The 12099-nt window shown below is 41.7% G+C and overlaps 1 pseudogene; it reads left to right on the top strand.

Annotated features, from left to right (window-relative positions):
• Positions 1 to 12099, top strand: part of LOC112672174 (60S ribosomal protein L17-like) — a 46932-nt pseudogene that overhangs the window by 16854 nt on the left and 17979 nt on the right.

Raw genomic sequence — 12099 nt, 5'->3', positions numbered from 1 at the left:
GATCACAGAAAATAGCTGGAGGCCTAAAATGACTTCTCTTGTGTCCAAAAGCTGTGTCTTGTCTTTCTTTTTCTGGAGACTTCTAACTCTTTCTACTTTCAATATCTGTTCTCTGTGGGGAGGGGACAGGATCTTTGTACTGTGCACAGATGGGTGTACTTAGGCAGATTGCCCTATGCTGGCCTCAGGGAGAGCCTTTTGGCCATGGGGAACTGAGCCCAGTATTTTTTTTTTTAATTTTTTTAAAATTTTTTTAAAATTTATTTATGATAGTCACACACACACACAGAGAGAGAGAGAGGCAGAGACACAGGCAGAGGGAGAAGCAGGCTCCATGCACTGGGAGCCCAACGTGGGATTCGATCCCGGGTCTCCAGGATCGCACCCTGGGCCAAAGGCAGGCGCTAAACCGCTGCACCACCCAGGGATCCCTGAGCCCAGTATTGTAGCTGATCTTATGCTGTCTATTCCCTTTGTAAGTAAAGCACTGTTCCATCCAGTGCTTGACTGAATTGTGTTCTTCTTGATGACTCTCTTACCAAGATGCAGTGGGCAAAAGCTTTTAGAGTTCTCCCTTGAGATTCGTAACCATGGCATGGTTTTCTGCTCAATAATCTGAGACTGAATTGGGTGATTTATCTGAGGTTAGCTTGCTGGTATGGCTTGAATGTTTGTGCCCCCCCCCCCCCATTCATATGTTGAAATCCTAATCTCTAGTATTTGGAGGTTGGACCCTTAGGAGACAATTAGATTTAGATAATGACTCGAGGTGGGGGAAGATTGGATTTGTGCTCTTATAAGAAAAGGAAGAGACCAGAGCACCACCTCCCTCTCTGCTACGTGAGAATAGCAAGAAGGCCAGGAAGAGAGCCCTCGAGAACTGAATCTTCTGGTACCTTGACTTGGATTTGCCATCCTCTAGAACCATGAGAGATAAGTGTTGTTTAAGCTACCCAGTCTCTAGTATTTTGCAAAATACTAGAGTATTTTGTAAATTCTCTCTCTGTTCTGCTCCCCTCTGTTCTGATGTCTGGAGTGTGTGTGTGTGTGTGTGTGTGTGTGTGTGTCTGTGTGTATTGACAAAAATAAAATCATATGCCATTTTTTAAAGAAGATGCATTAGAGCCACTGATTTATTTAATTCAATCAGGCCCAAAGGAAAACAAGTGGGACACAGAGACTTGAGGCTCTTCCTCCTAACAAAGGACTGAAGGAATTTTCTATGGCATTTATAGATACGAGCTTGAATACAGTTTCCCATGACAACCAATTAGTATGTGTGAGATTAATGGTTACATTCCACAGGAGATACTGTTAAAGTTTTGAAGTCTTGATATCTTAAGGGGACATATTACAAATAATTTAGCAAGGACACATTTCTTTTGGTTACAAAATACTAAGTAGCATGGTTACAAGATATGGAACAGATATAAATCGACCCCAGGGCCTACTTCCAAAGGATGGTTTAGGATTCCTCTCCTTGTGAATATTCTCAGCCTTTATTTTGTCTAAGAAGTTCTTCTAATGGTTATACGACCGGCATCTTGTTTCTGCAGCTGCTCATGTAACAAACTACCACTGATCTTAACTGTTGGTAAAATGGTCCAGAGATCCAAGTGAGTTGCAGGAATCCAGAAAGTTCTTGTCCTCATTTATCTAAATTGTTTTTGTAACCTTGAACATGTCAACTAATTCCCCATTCTTCTTTTTTTTAAGGTTTTATTTATTTATTCATGAGAGACACACAGAGAGAGGCAGAGACACAGGCAGAGGGAGAAGCAGGCACCCTGCAGGGAATCTGATGTGGGACTCAATCCTGGGACCCAAGATCACGCCCTGAGCCTAAAGAAGATGCTCAACCACTGAGTCACCCAGGTGCTCCTTTCCCCAGTTTTGACTCTACTCCAGTCAGACCAAGTTACTCACTGCTTTGTACATGGATTTGTCACCTGGGGTCACTGTGTCTCCCCTTTTAGTAATGTTTCCTGCTCTCCTTTCCTATCTGCAGCCCTCCCATTCTGTAAAGGCAATGTGGTTGTCCCAACCTCACCCCCTCCAGGGGTGACTTCCTCTTGAGTCCTAATTCTTTCTTTCTTCCATCCTCCTCCCATCTTTGTTTTGTCTCAAGGATGGGTTGGAAGATCCACTATGGGTGCAACTCTATTTTGTATTTCTTTGCATCTCCTCAATTTCTAAATATGGCAAGCCTATGTATGATTTGTTGGTAGGTGTTGTGGATAGACTACTTGGTTCTGTCCTCTGGTATTAAAAATAATGTTTAATATTTACCTCGTGGGACTATTTCAGCCAAGCCCTAATAAGATTACTAAAGGGTGACCAAAAGACAAAACAGATTAGCCTTTTAAATGGCTATCTCTGGTGAAATTAATGTGAAACTTAAATTTTGAAATGCTCAATATAAAAAAGGCCAAAAATTGCATACATTTATTAGTAGCATGAATTTCTTCTTTAGTATAGTGTCTTTAAGCAGAGAAGAAATGAAAAATTGCTAACACAATGTAATTTTTAGTGCAATTAAAAAGTAGAAACTGTAGCCCTGAGAGGGTCTAGTTCTATTCTGGCCGGGAATTGTTAACTTAAATCTGAACTTCCCTTAAGCTGTTTGCTTATGTATGCAAGTATTTCTTCATGAATTTACCATTTCTGAAATATATTATTTTGTTCACTCAATAGTTTTGCATTCACTGAAGGCTAAAACAGACCACAACAACTAAACAAATTAATAAAATGATGACTCTACAGGAAATAAGCGGGAGACTCAGATATCATAAGTCAAGCACAGTGTGTTCCAGAAGAAATGCCTGAAGGTAAGCACAAAGCCCTGGAGGTAGAAGAGCTTCAGAAATGGAAAGGAGACCAGTGTGATGGTCATGCTTGGGGTGTGGGGGGAGCAAGAATAAAAAGAGACGTTTTTAAGGAGGGGGCCAGAGGCCAGATCAAGCAAGTCCTAATAGGTTACAAGAGGAGTTTTATTTAATGGGTGATGAAAAACCTGTGAAAGGTCTGAGGGAGAGCCATAATATGATCTGATTACATTTTTGAAAGGATCTCTCAGCCTATTGTAGGATGAATAAATTAGAGGGGTCAAGAGCAGAAGGAAAAAGGCCAGTCAAGAAATTGGTGCCCTAGTGGCTTCGGCCAGAGTGGCAGCAGTGGAGATGGAAAGGGCTGTATGCTTTTGAGATAAATTTGGAATTAGAACCTACAGAAATTTGTAATGGATACGAAGGGGATGGCAAGGGTAAGAGATGAATCAAAGATGGATCCCATGACTCTTCATCTATATGCATTCTTTCTCTATAGGTTATTTTTGCTTTTACTAAAAACTTAAGTCTTTCAGATCTTAAGGAAAAAAATAACAAAAGGAATGTAGGAAAAAAAATGCCTTCATGGCTTTAAAAAATACTGTGAATTTCTTGCTTAGAATTCTGAGTCCTTGGTCTTCCAGTGGCTTTTGGCCAAAGGCAATAAAATTGTAACATGCACATTGGGTGCATAGCTGGCCAGATTGTGGCATCATTTAGAAAAGTATATTGAAAAATGTTTCTGTCTCTTGAACCACTTCCGATTGTAATATAAGTTCTCCCAATCCAACTAATTTTATATGCACAGAAAGTGGTACAACTCCACGGGAAATATAAATTTTTCATTGACTAGCAGCCTGTAACTGCTTTAAGTGTAATTACACATTTTTCATTTAAGATCAATTTCACAAAATCGTTTTTATGACCTAAGGCTGCCTTCTTAATAATTGGGTGCAGCTAATTTATTAGGGTTTGCATGTGTTGGTATTGGTGTCATTCTTGCCTGAGTTTAATAGAAACAGTCTCCATGTGGATATGGAAAAGACTCTCTGGTTTCATATTTATTTCCCTTCTGCTGATCCAGTGAACCCTCTTTTGTTTCTCAGCATATACAGTTCTGTAGAAAGCCCACGATAACCTGTTCTTAAAACAGCTCAGTAGACAAATGAGGATATTTTCCATTTAATGCTAGGGAAGATGCCCCCTCAGAACATAATTAAATCTGATCTTTCTCACTTGAAGCAGCATGAATAATTCATGGAGTTTAGGCATAATCAGGTTCTAGGCTTTGGGAAATTTTCAGTTGATGTGCAAAGGTTAATTTTTTTTTCGTTAAAGGAAAAGATCCTATGGAGCTGTCTTCTATGCTATGCTATTAAGATTCTTTGAATCTTAATTCAAGTGCTATGGAGCTTCCAGTAAAGGAATGTGTTGTTGGGGGTGTGTCATTTTATGCAAAGGAAGTGAACTTGTGTACACACATAATTCAGTATACTTATTTTAACCTGCATCTCTTCTCTTATATAAATATGAACAAGAGGCCTGATCTCACTGAATGGGAGAAGTCTAGAATTAAGGGGTACATCCCAAAACTCGGGCTCTTTGCCATATGGATCATTAGGAGGAACTTGGCACTTGGGATTTTGTTCTCTGGCTTTGTTCTGAGTTAGGAGTCCTAGAGAAGTAGCCAAAAGGTCACTCAAGGGAGCTCTGTGTAGACTCAGACCCCATCATCTCCATTCCCTTAAGTAGGAATAATCTGGAATTTTAAATATTCTTTCTATGAGAAATATAGGTCTTCCCCTTTTCTCAAGCATGCCAACAGGGTATCATTGTAGATGCTAAGTGTAAAAATGATGATACATGATTACTGCATTCAAAAGGTTCTTGCAATGGTATTAGGAGATAAGATACACATGAGAAGCTGACCAGCAGGATGGTAGTGTGTAATGAACAGCACCAATAGCAAAGCTGATGCTCCTGCAAGGAAAAGATCACTTTATATTGGTTGTCATGTAAGGGAAGGCCTGTGGCAATGGCACTTGGGATAGATTTTGAGTGATTTAGGGAATTTTGATGCGTGGCAAGAAAAGGAAAGGGAATTTTAAGAGGCTCATCATAGAAAAGGACACAGTTTATTAGGTAATAGTGGGGATGAGTACAAGAGGTTTGTATGAGTTTGGGGCCAGGTTATGGAGGCCTTAACACTGGAGTGAGGCTTTTGGGTAGAAGACAATGAGGAGCCTTCGAAGGCTACTAGGTAGGGAGAACACATGATTCAACTAGCATTTTAAAATCAAAGTTAGTAGCAGAGTTTACATTTAGTTGGTGAAGGAAGAACTCCTGGTAGGGATCTAAGGTTGTAGGCCATCACACTTATCCATAGTGTAAATTAGATGACCAGTGGGGAAAGTTGATGGTCTTTTCTCCTTATGAATTCTCATATACCTCAATTTCTGAACCTTTGAAATGAGGAGCCACTGAGTAGCAGATGCATGATCCTGGATACATTTCTCCTGAGATGTGAGTGGCAAGATAGCATTTGTGGCAAAAAATTTGGAGAATATTATTTTAGGCTTGAGCCTAATTGCCCTGTGATTCTGTGCTTATTGCTGTGATATAATGGAACTGGCCTCTTGGTGCCTATATAGTCCAATGAGTCCTCCTCATTTTTGACCAGTCCATTCACCCATAGGATGGCTTGGAGATTCTTAGGCACTGGGTATTTGGGGGTTTGTCCTGTTGCTTCCAGCGCATATACGAAAGCTGGGAAAACAGCATAGATGTTGAAAATGGCCGGGGCTGCTAATCAGAAGACTGTGAACTTCTTGAGGGTACGAATTCATTCACTGTGCACATTGATAGTATATATACAGTAGTGACTACTCAGACAGTCATTGGTACAGGGTCTTGCACATAGTAAGTGCTTTAAAATGTTTGTTGAATGAATAAATGAATCTTGTTGAATACGCTGCAGATCCTCTGGACCTCTCAGCTGCCTCACTGGGTGAAATACCTGTACGTATGCATGTACGTATATATGTATGTACCTACCCATCTACCCAACTATCTAGATGGAGATAGACCAAGACCAAGAGCCATCAGACTATATCCCCAATAGAAATAAATGGGCATAAAGCAAGGGAATGAGGGTCCTGTCAGTCACAGCAAGGAGAGATGGTCATTTGAAGGACTGTGTTTGATCTAGTGGCAGCTTGAGGGCAATACCGGGCTTGCTTCTTTGGTCTAGGCTGTTGGAGCTTTTGGAGCACTGAGAAATGAGACACATAATAGCTTTGAGCAGTCCATTTACAACATAAGGCTTCCCTCCATGCTTTGTGGGTAGAACACTAGCTGTGTGGCCTGGTGACCTGTCCAGGTGCATGTATTTACCATATTTGTGGACCAAGCAAGGAACAGTGTGACATCCACCCAGAGTAAAGGCCGTGCTTGAAATAGTAGAGATGGGGCTGGTGGCTCAGGTTTGCACAGTAAGATTACTGTGGAGAACCTCATTTGATAAGAAGCCTGGACTGTCTCCATAGGTAACAAGGAGGCAGATGTTATGAAATTTCAAAGCAAGGGAGCTCCAATACTCCAGTGTATGTTTTAGAAACATAACACAGTTGAAATGTATGTAGAATTGGGAAGGAAGAAGATGGAAAGCAGAGAAATCAGTAAGAATGCCATTACTTTGCCCCAGTAAGCAGGATTTTTCTATCTATTGTCATGTTTGTGGAAATGCAGTTTGGCCCATTATGCTGCTGAATATGCAAACATGGCAGGATTCTTCTATAGTTCCATCATAGTTTAGTAAATTATGTGGTTAATTATGCCTGTCAATGAATCAACAAATTAAAATTCTGGGATTTTGCCATCTGGCAAAATTTGCATCTCCCCATATTTTGTTCTTTGCCAAAAAGCATGTTTTTGGCTATCTTGCTTTTCTTCTTGTAGAAGTTGAGTTGGAATTACTTAAGAATACAGAAGAACATTATTTATTGAGAAGCACTAATGAGATGAGGCCCCCAGTGCCTTGAATAAGTTGGTTTATCTATCAGAGCACTGAAATTACACCCAGGGAGGAAGTTAGAACTGGGCTCAACTTCATAGACATCCATAAACACATGGGTTCTTGAGCTTGGTTCTTGAGCTTGGTTACATGAAGCATGAGAACTGTTATTTACTTAGCCTGTTAAAAAGAGAATTCCCCTTTCATCCTCAGCACCTACCTTTCATCATCCCAATTCCTGGGATTACCTGGGTGCAACCTGAGTTTAGTCAGGGCTAGGTGTGTGGAGCAGCATTTTAAACATGAGTTTGGGGTAGCCTGGGCAGCTCAGTGGTTTAGTGCCACCTTTGGCCCAGGGCATGGTCCTGGAGATCGGGATCGAGTCCCAAGTTGGGCTCCCTGCATGGAGCCTGCTTCTCCCCCTGCCTCTCTCTGTCTCTCTCTCTCTGTGTCTCTCATGAGTAAATAAATAAAATATTAAAAAAAAAAACACATGAGTTTGGACAGAAGAATCTGAGAATGGTGTTCTTAGTGAAAGGAAAGGGAAGTCACCATGTCTCCTTGTGTTTGTTTTCACTACATGAATCTCTGGTGACACAGCATGGTGATTAAGACATGGAATTTTCTTGTTCTTGGCTGAGGGATCATACCAGCCTTGGCTTACTGCTAAGTTGGAGATCCTGTTTGTGAGAGGAAGCTTATAGTCTTTGATCTAGGCCAGGGGTCAGCATACTTTTCCTGTGAAGGAAGGTGGTAAATATTTTAGACTTATGGTCTAATGGGCCACATGGTCTCTGTCACAACTACTCAACTCTGCTGTTATGGTGAGGAAAGCCACCACACACAATACTCAAGCCAATGAGTGTGTCTCTGCTCCAGTAATAGTTATGTACAAAATAGGTGGTGGCTAGATTTGGCCTGTGAGCTGGTCTCTGCACTTACTAATTTTAGAGAAGTGACTGGAGGTGGCAATGACTTCATTGATAGACTATCATGCTACATTTCCCTCCTAGTTTTTTTTACCATGTTTGTCTGTAGGTACGTTCCCATAAATACAACCGTAAACTATAGCACCCTCCAAACTCTGCAGCTTGTTTTATTTAAGAACTCAGTGTCATGTTCCAGGTGAAGAAAGGAAGTGCCAAGAGTCCTTATGGATGTGCTGGCAAGTACAGTTCTCAATATATAGTATTGATAAAACTAACCATGAGGCTGGGGATGATCACATAAAAATGGCTATTTCACATGCAGGTGAGGAATTTATATTTTTTGTTTTTCTCATGTACCCGAAAGAAGATTGGTTCTTTTCTGCATGATTGTGAACACCTGAGTTTCTCTCTCTTCATGTGCCACTGCCGTTTTATCATTGCCCAGAGATTATGGATGCTGCACTTAGAACTGTTAGATGTTAGGCTGCCTTTCTATTTTTTTCAAAGCTTGGAAAACCAATTGCATTACACCCTCTTATGCTCCTGTTCATATTTTCCCAGTCTCACCTGTCTCTTGCTCCAGCTGTGTGGCACCCTGAGTGACATCACCCAGGTACAGTGTGACCGCACCTTGTTCCTCTCCAGGACCTTCTAGCCAAACACTGCAGTGTGCATCCATCTCACTTCTCTAGAAAATGGAAGTAGTGAACTTTTAACAAACGGGCATGGGAACCAGTGGATAAATTCTTTATCTTTTCCCCTAATGTGGATGACACTGAAGTGGTACTTATACAACTTCTTGGAGATGCAGTCTTCAAATCAAGCAATGAGTCACACTTGATGGTGGCCAATTGAATGATGCATATTGGCAGCTTAGTTGTTCTGCACTCCCCTCAGCTTATTCTTCACTCATGCTCCCTCGAACCCTATCCTGTAATTAAATGCTAGTTTACAAATCCTCTGGTTCAGGCTCTGCTTTCTGGGGAACCCAGACTAAGTCTCTGCTCTAGGAAGCAATAGCTTACATGCTGAAGGAATACAGGACCCAAGGGAACACGTGCAGGAGGGATCTTGTGAATGTTCTGTTGGGGAGGGCAGCAGTGCTTCAACTGGATTACGCAGGAGTCCGATGGGACTAAGGATCCCATTGTTTGTGGTAAGGGAGGTGGTGATCAATGCAGCAGTATTGCAGTTATTCAGGCTTTCTCTTACCTCCCATGTAGGTGGAAGAGAATTCTGTGCAGGTGGAAGGGGAAGCCCTGGGCCCTGTGGAGCTATGTAGATTGAGTAATGTGGGGCATGACAGTGATGAGGATGGTGAGTAGAGTGCTATGGCTTCAGTTAAGGCATTGTAAGCCTTAAAAAAATAAGCCAGTGCAATCAATGTCCAACTTACAACATGCTTTATAATGAGAAGGTCTCTGACACCTCTGAAGGAGATTGTCATCTTGTCTAGCTTCAGGGAAGGCATGTGGAATTTAAAGGATATTTATAGGGGAGGCAGAGCTATGAACGAAGCTAGATGAAGAGCCCTGGAAGGTCTCTTGTGTTAGAGTCAAGGTCCTGATAGGGAAGGAGTGGGCCCCTGAAGCTTGGGATGGGGACATTTGAGGGATGCACCAAAAACAGTAAATCCCCAGGCTCCCCTGGAGCCTCCTGGATAACAGTGACAGCCCCCAGCAGGCTACAAGGTGGCCTGGTGGCCTTGACTGACACACATCCTTGAAAGCTGATGCTGATTCTCAGGATCTGTCCCTTCTACTCCTTGTTACTTTTAAGCTGGTTCAATAAAGTCAGGTTCCAGCACAGCCTAAAGGGGGAGAAGTAGCTCAGATGCCACAGGTGTGGCTGGTGCTGGAGGAGATCCTGTAGGTGTGCAATTTGGGGAGGCTGATGTGGGAGGCTGCCCAGGGAGAATGTATTTACATGGGGCACTCACCTGTGACTCTGGACTCAGTGTTCTGGCAGTAACTTTTGGAATCTACACATAAAGCCGTGGGAACTGCCTTTGCTTCACTTCTCTTCGTGCTTCCTCCTCACCACATTACTGATGCCTGGAGGGCCCTTTTTGCTGCCTGATGGTCTCACATCTTAGGAGTTTGCCCAGAATGCAAAGTAACCTCTGGCTGCTATTTTGTTCTGCTTCTTTTCCTCCCTGAGTCTATGGGAAGGAGGAGTGGTATACTCTGTCCTGCATTTTCTAACATATCCTCATCTCAGCCCTGGTGAGGATGCCTCCCTTCTCTGTGAACAGCCTTGGCCAGCAGCCTTGGAAGGCTTTGAGGATGTAACTCATAGCAAGCAGAATGTGGCACTGTCACAGGGGCTCAGGGCATCCAGCTGGATTTGTGGCATCTCAGAAGGTAGCAAGAGTTCTGTTCCAATTCTGATCCCAGACTTGGAACCAGGTCCTAGAAATCCCTCTGACCACACCACAGGGATGGTAGGGAAAAAATGAAGACTGTCACAGCCAAGCAGTATGCCCTCGCCTTGCTCTGGCCTGGTGCCTTAAAGGAAAGGTATAGCACTCACAGCTAACCTGTGTCCCTGCAAATGTTGGTGTGAATAATTATTACTTCCCCTCCAGCAATGGTCCTTCCAGCTCATTTACCCAGCAGTAAAGATTCTGATTCAGCATTGTCTTCTTTTTTTGGTAAACCAGCCTCTAGGATTTTTCTATTACTTTTCTTGATCGTATTAGTTTCATGCTTCAGCTGTTCATGCTTCTATAACTGCATCTGCATTTTTGTCTCTAGTCCCAGGCTGATTTTAAACAATATCATCAGTGTTAGAGCATTAAAAAGAAAAAAAACAAAAAAGAAAGAAAAGCTCCAAGTAGATTGAGTGGCAGAAAAAGAATGAGACAACATCTGTGCCATCAACAGCCCCACTGCTCTAACCTCCTGGTTCACAAATGAATTTATAGTGAGTTTATTCACATATTTTCATTTGTATGTGTCCCTAACCTCCTTCCTACTTCTGAGGCGATGATAAAAGATATTTTTCCCAACTTATTTTTCTTCCTGATGAGCTTCCATTAGCAGCCCTGAATTTCTCAGGGCTTGTTGAAAAGGTATGAACTTTGTTACTTTGAACCTATTTGATGAACACAAAGGAAGTTGTGCTTAACCTCTCTTAGCAACTATTGAGTTGTTATATTCCAAGGTTTGATCCTGAAATTGCCTCTTATAGTCAGAAAATTTCACCAGAGGGGAAATATACATGGGTCTGCAGTGGTACAAATGCACTTTGGCCTCTGAGAACTATGACCACATAATTGCTTTCATCTCTCTTTGATGGTAATCCCTGGGAAAAAGAGAGGATCATGTAAGAGAAGAAGTATATCTAGTGCATGAACAAGCGGTGGCAAAACAATGATCAAATCTTCATTCTATCATTATTAGTTATGTTATGCTGGCCACATTATTTCCCCTCTCTTGGTTTCCTTCTGTCAGTTGCAAAACTTTGTTGGGTTGGTGTAAGGTTAGAGTTTGTTAAACATCTCACATAAAGCACACAGTAGATACAAAGTAAACCTGCAAAAACCTTGTTTTTATTAGGGAAGTACATGATTTGTGTATAGGTTGATGTTTCCCCACTTGGCTCTGTTACTTTGCAGTCTTGGATTGGTTTTGCTCAACACAATGGGCTTTACTATTTTTTTTTAAGATTTTTTAAAATTTATTTTTAGAGAGAGTGCACAAGAGCACAGGGGTGAGGGGGCACAAGGGGAGGGAGGGAAGGAGAGAGAGAATCTCAAGTAGACTCCCTGCTGAGTGCAGAGTCTGATGCAGGGCTCTATTTCATGACACTAAGATCATGACCCGAGCTGAAACCAAGAGCCAGATGTCCAACTGACTGAGCCACCGCGTCCATCAAAATGGACTTTAAAAGACCAATAAGAATCTTGTGGAGGGAAAGAATAAGTGTTTCCATTGTAAAATGACAAAGAGTAGTAAACAACAACAGCTTATCTTTATTTAATATTTTGATATTTTGCTCATCATATTTTTGGTATTCATTTTATATTTAAAAAAAATACCTCATTTAAATTTTCCATATCTTGATTCAGACTTTTTTGATGCCCCTTCAAATTTTTGTGTTTGAGATAAGAGTCTCATGCACATCATCCTAATGTTGGCCTGACTTAACTGGCATCAAATTTCAAGGAGAGAATTGTCTTTGTTTTAAAAAAAATACCTGTCTGAGGTTAAGGTGAGGGCTGAGACTCCAAGGAAAGAAGCAATAGTGGGGCCAAGGCAAGGAATTTGATTTTGCTTTTTGTTTTTGTTTTCCTGAGAAGAAGAAGGGAAGGGAGAGAGGAAGGAAGGGT

The sequence above is a fragment of the Canis lupus genome, chromosome 10 (assembly GCF_003254725.2).
Source record: "Canis lupus dingo isolate Sandy chromosome 10, ASM325472v2, whole genome shotgun sequence".
Classification (NCBI taxonomy): domain Eukaryota; kingdom Metazoa; phylum Chordata; class Mammalia; order Carnivora; family Canidae; genus Canis; species Canis lupus.
The sequence above is the reverse complement of the archived record's forward strand: the minus strand, read 5'-3'. Positions and strand labels throughout refer to the sequence as shown.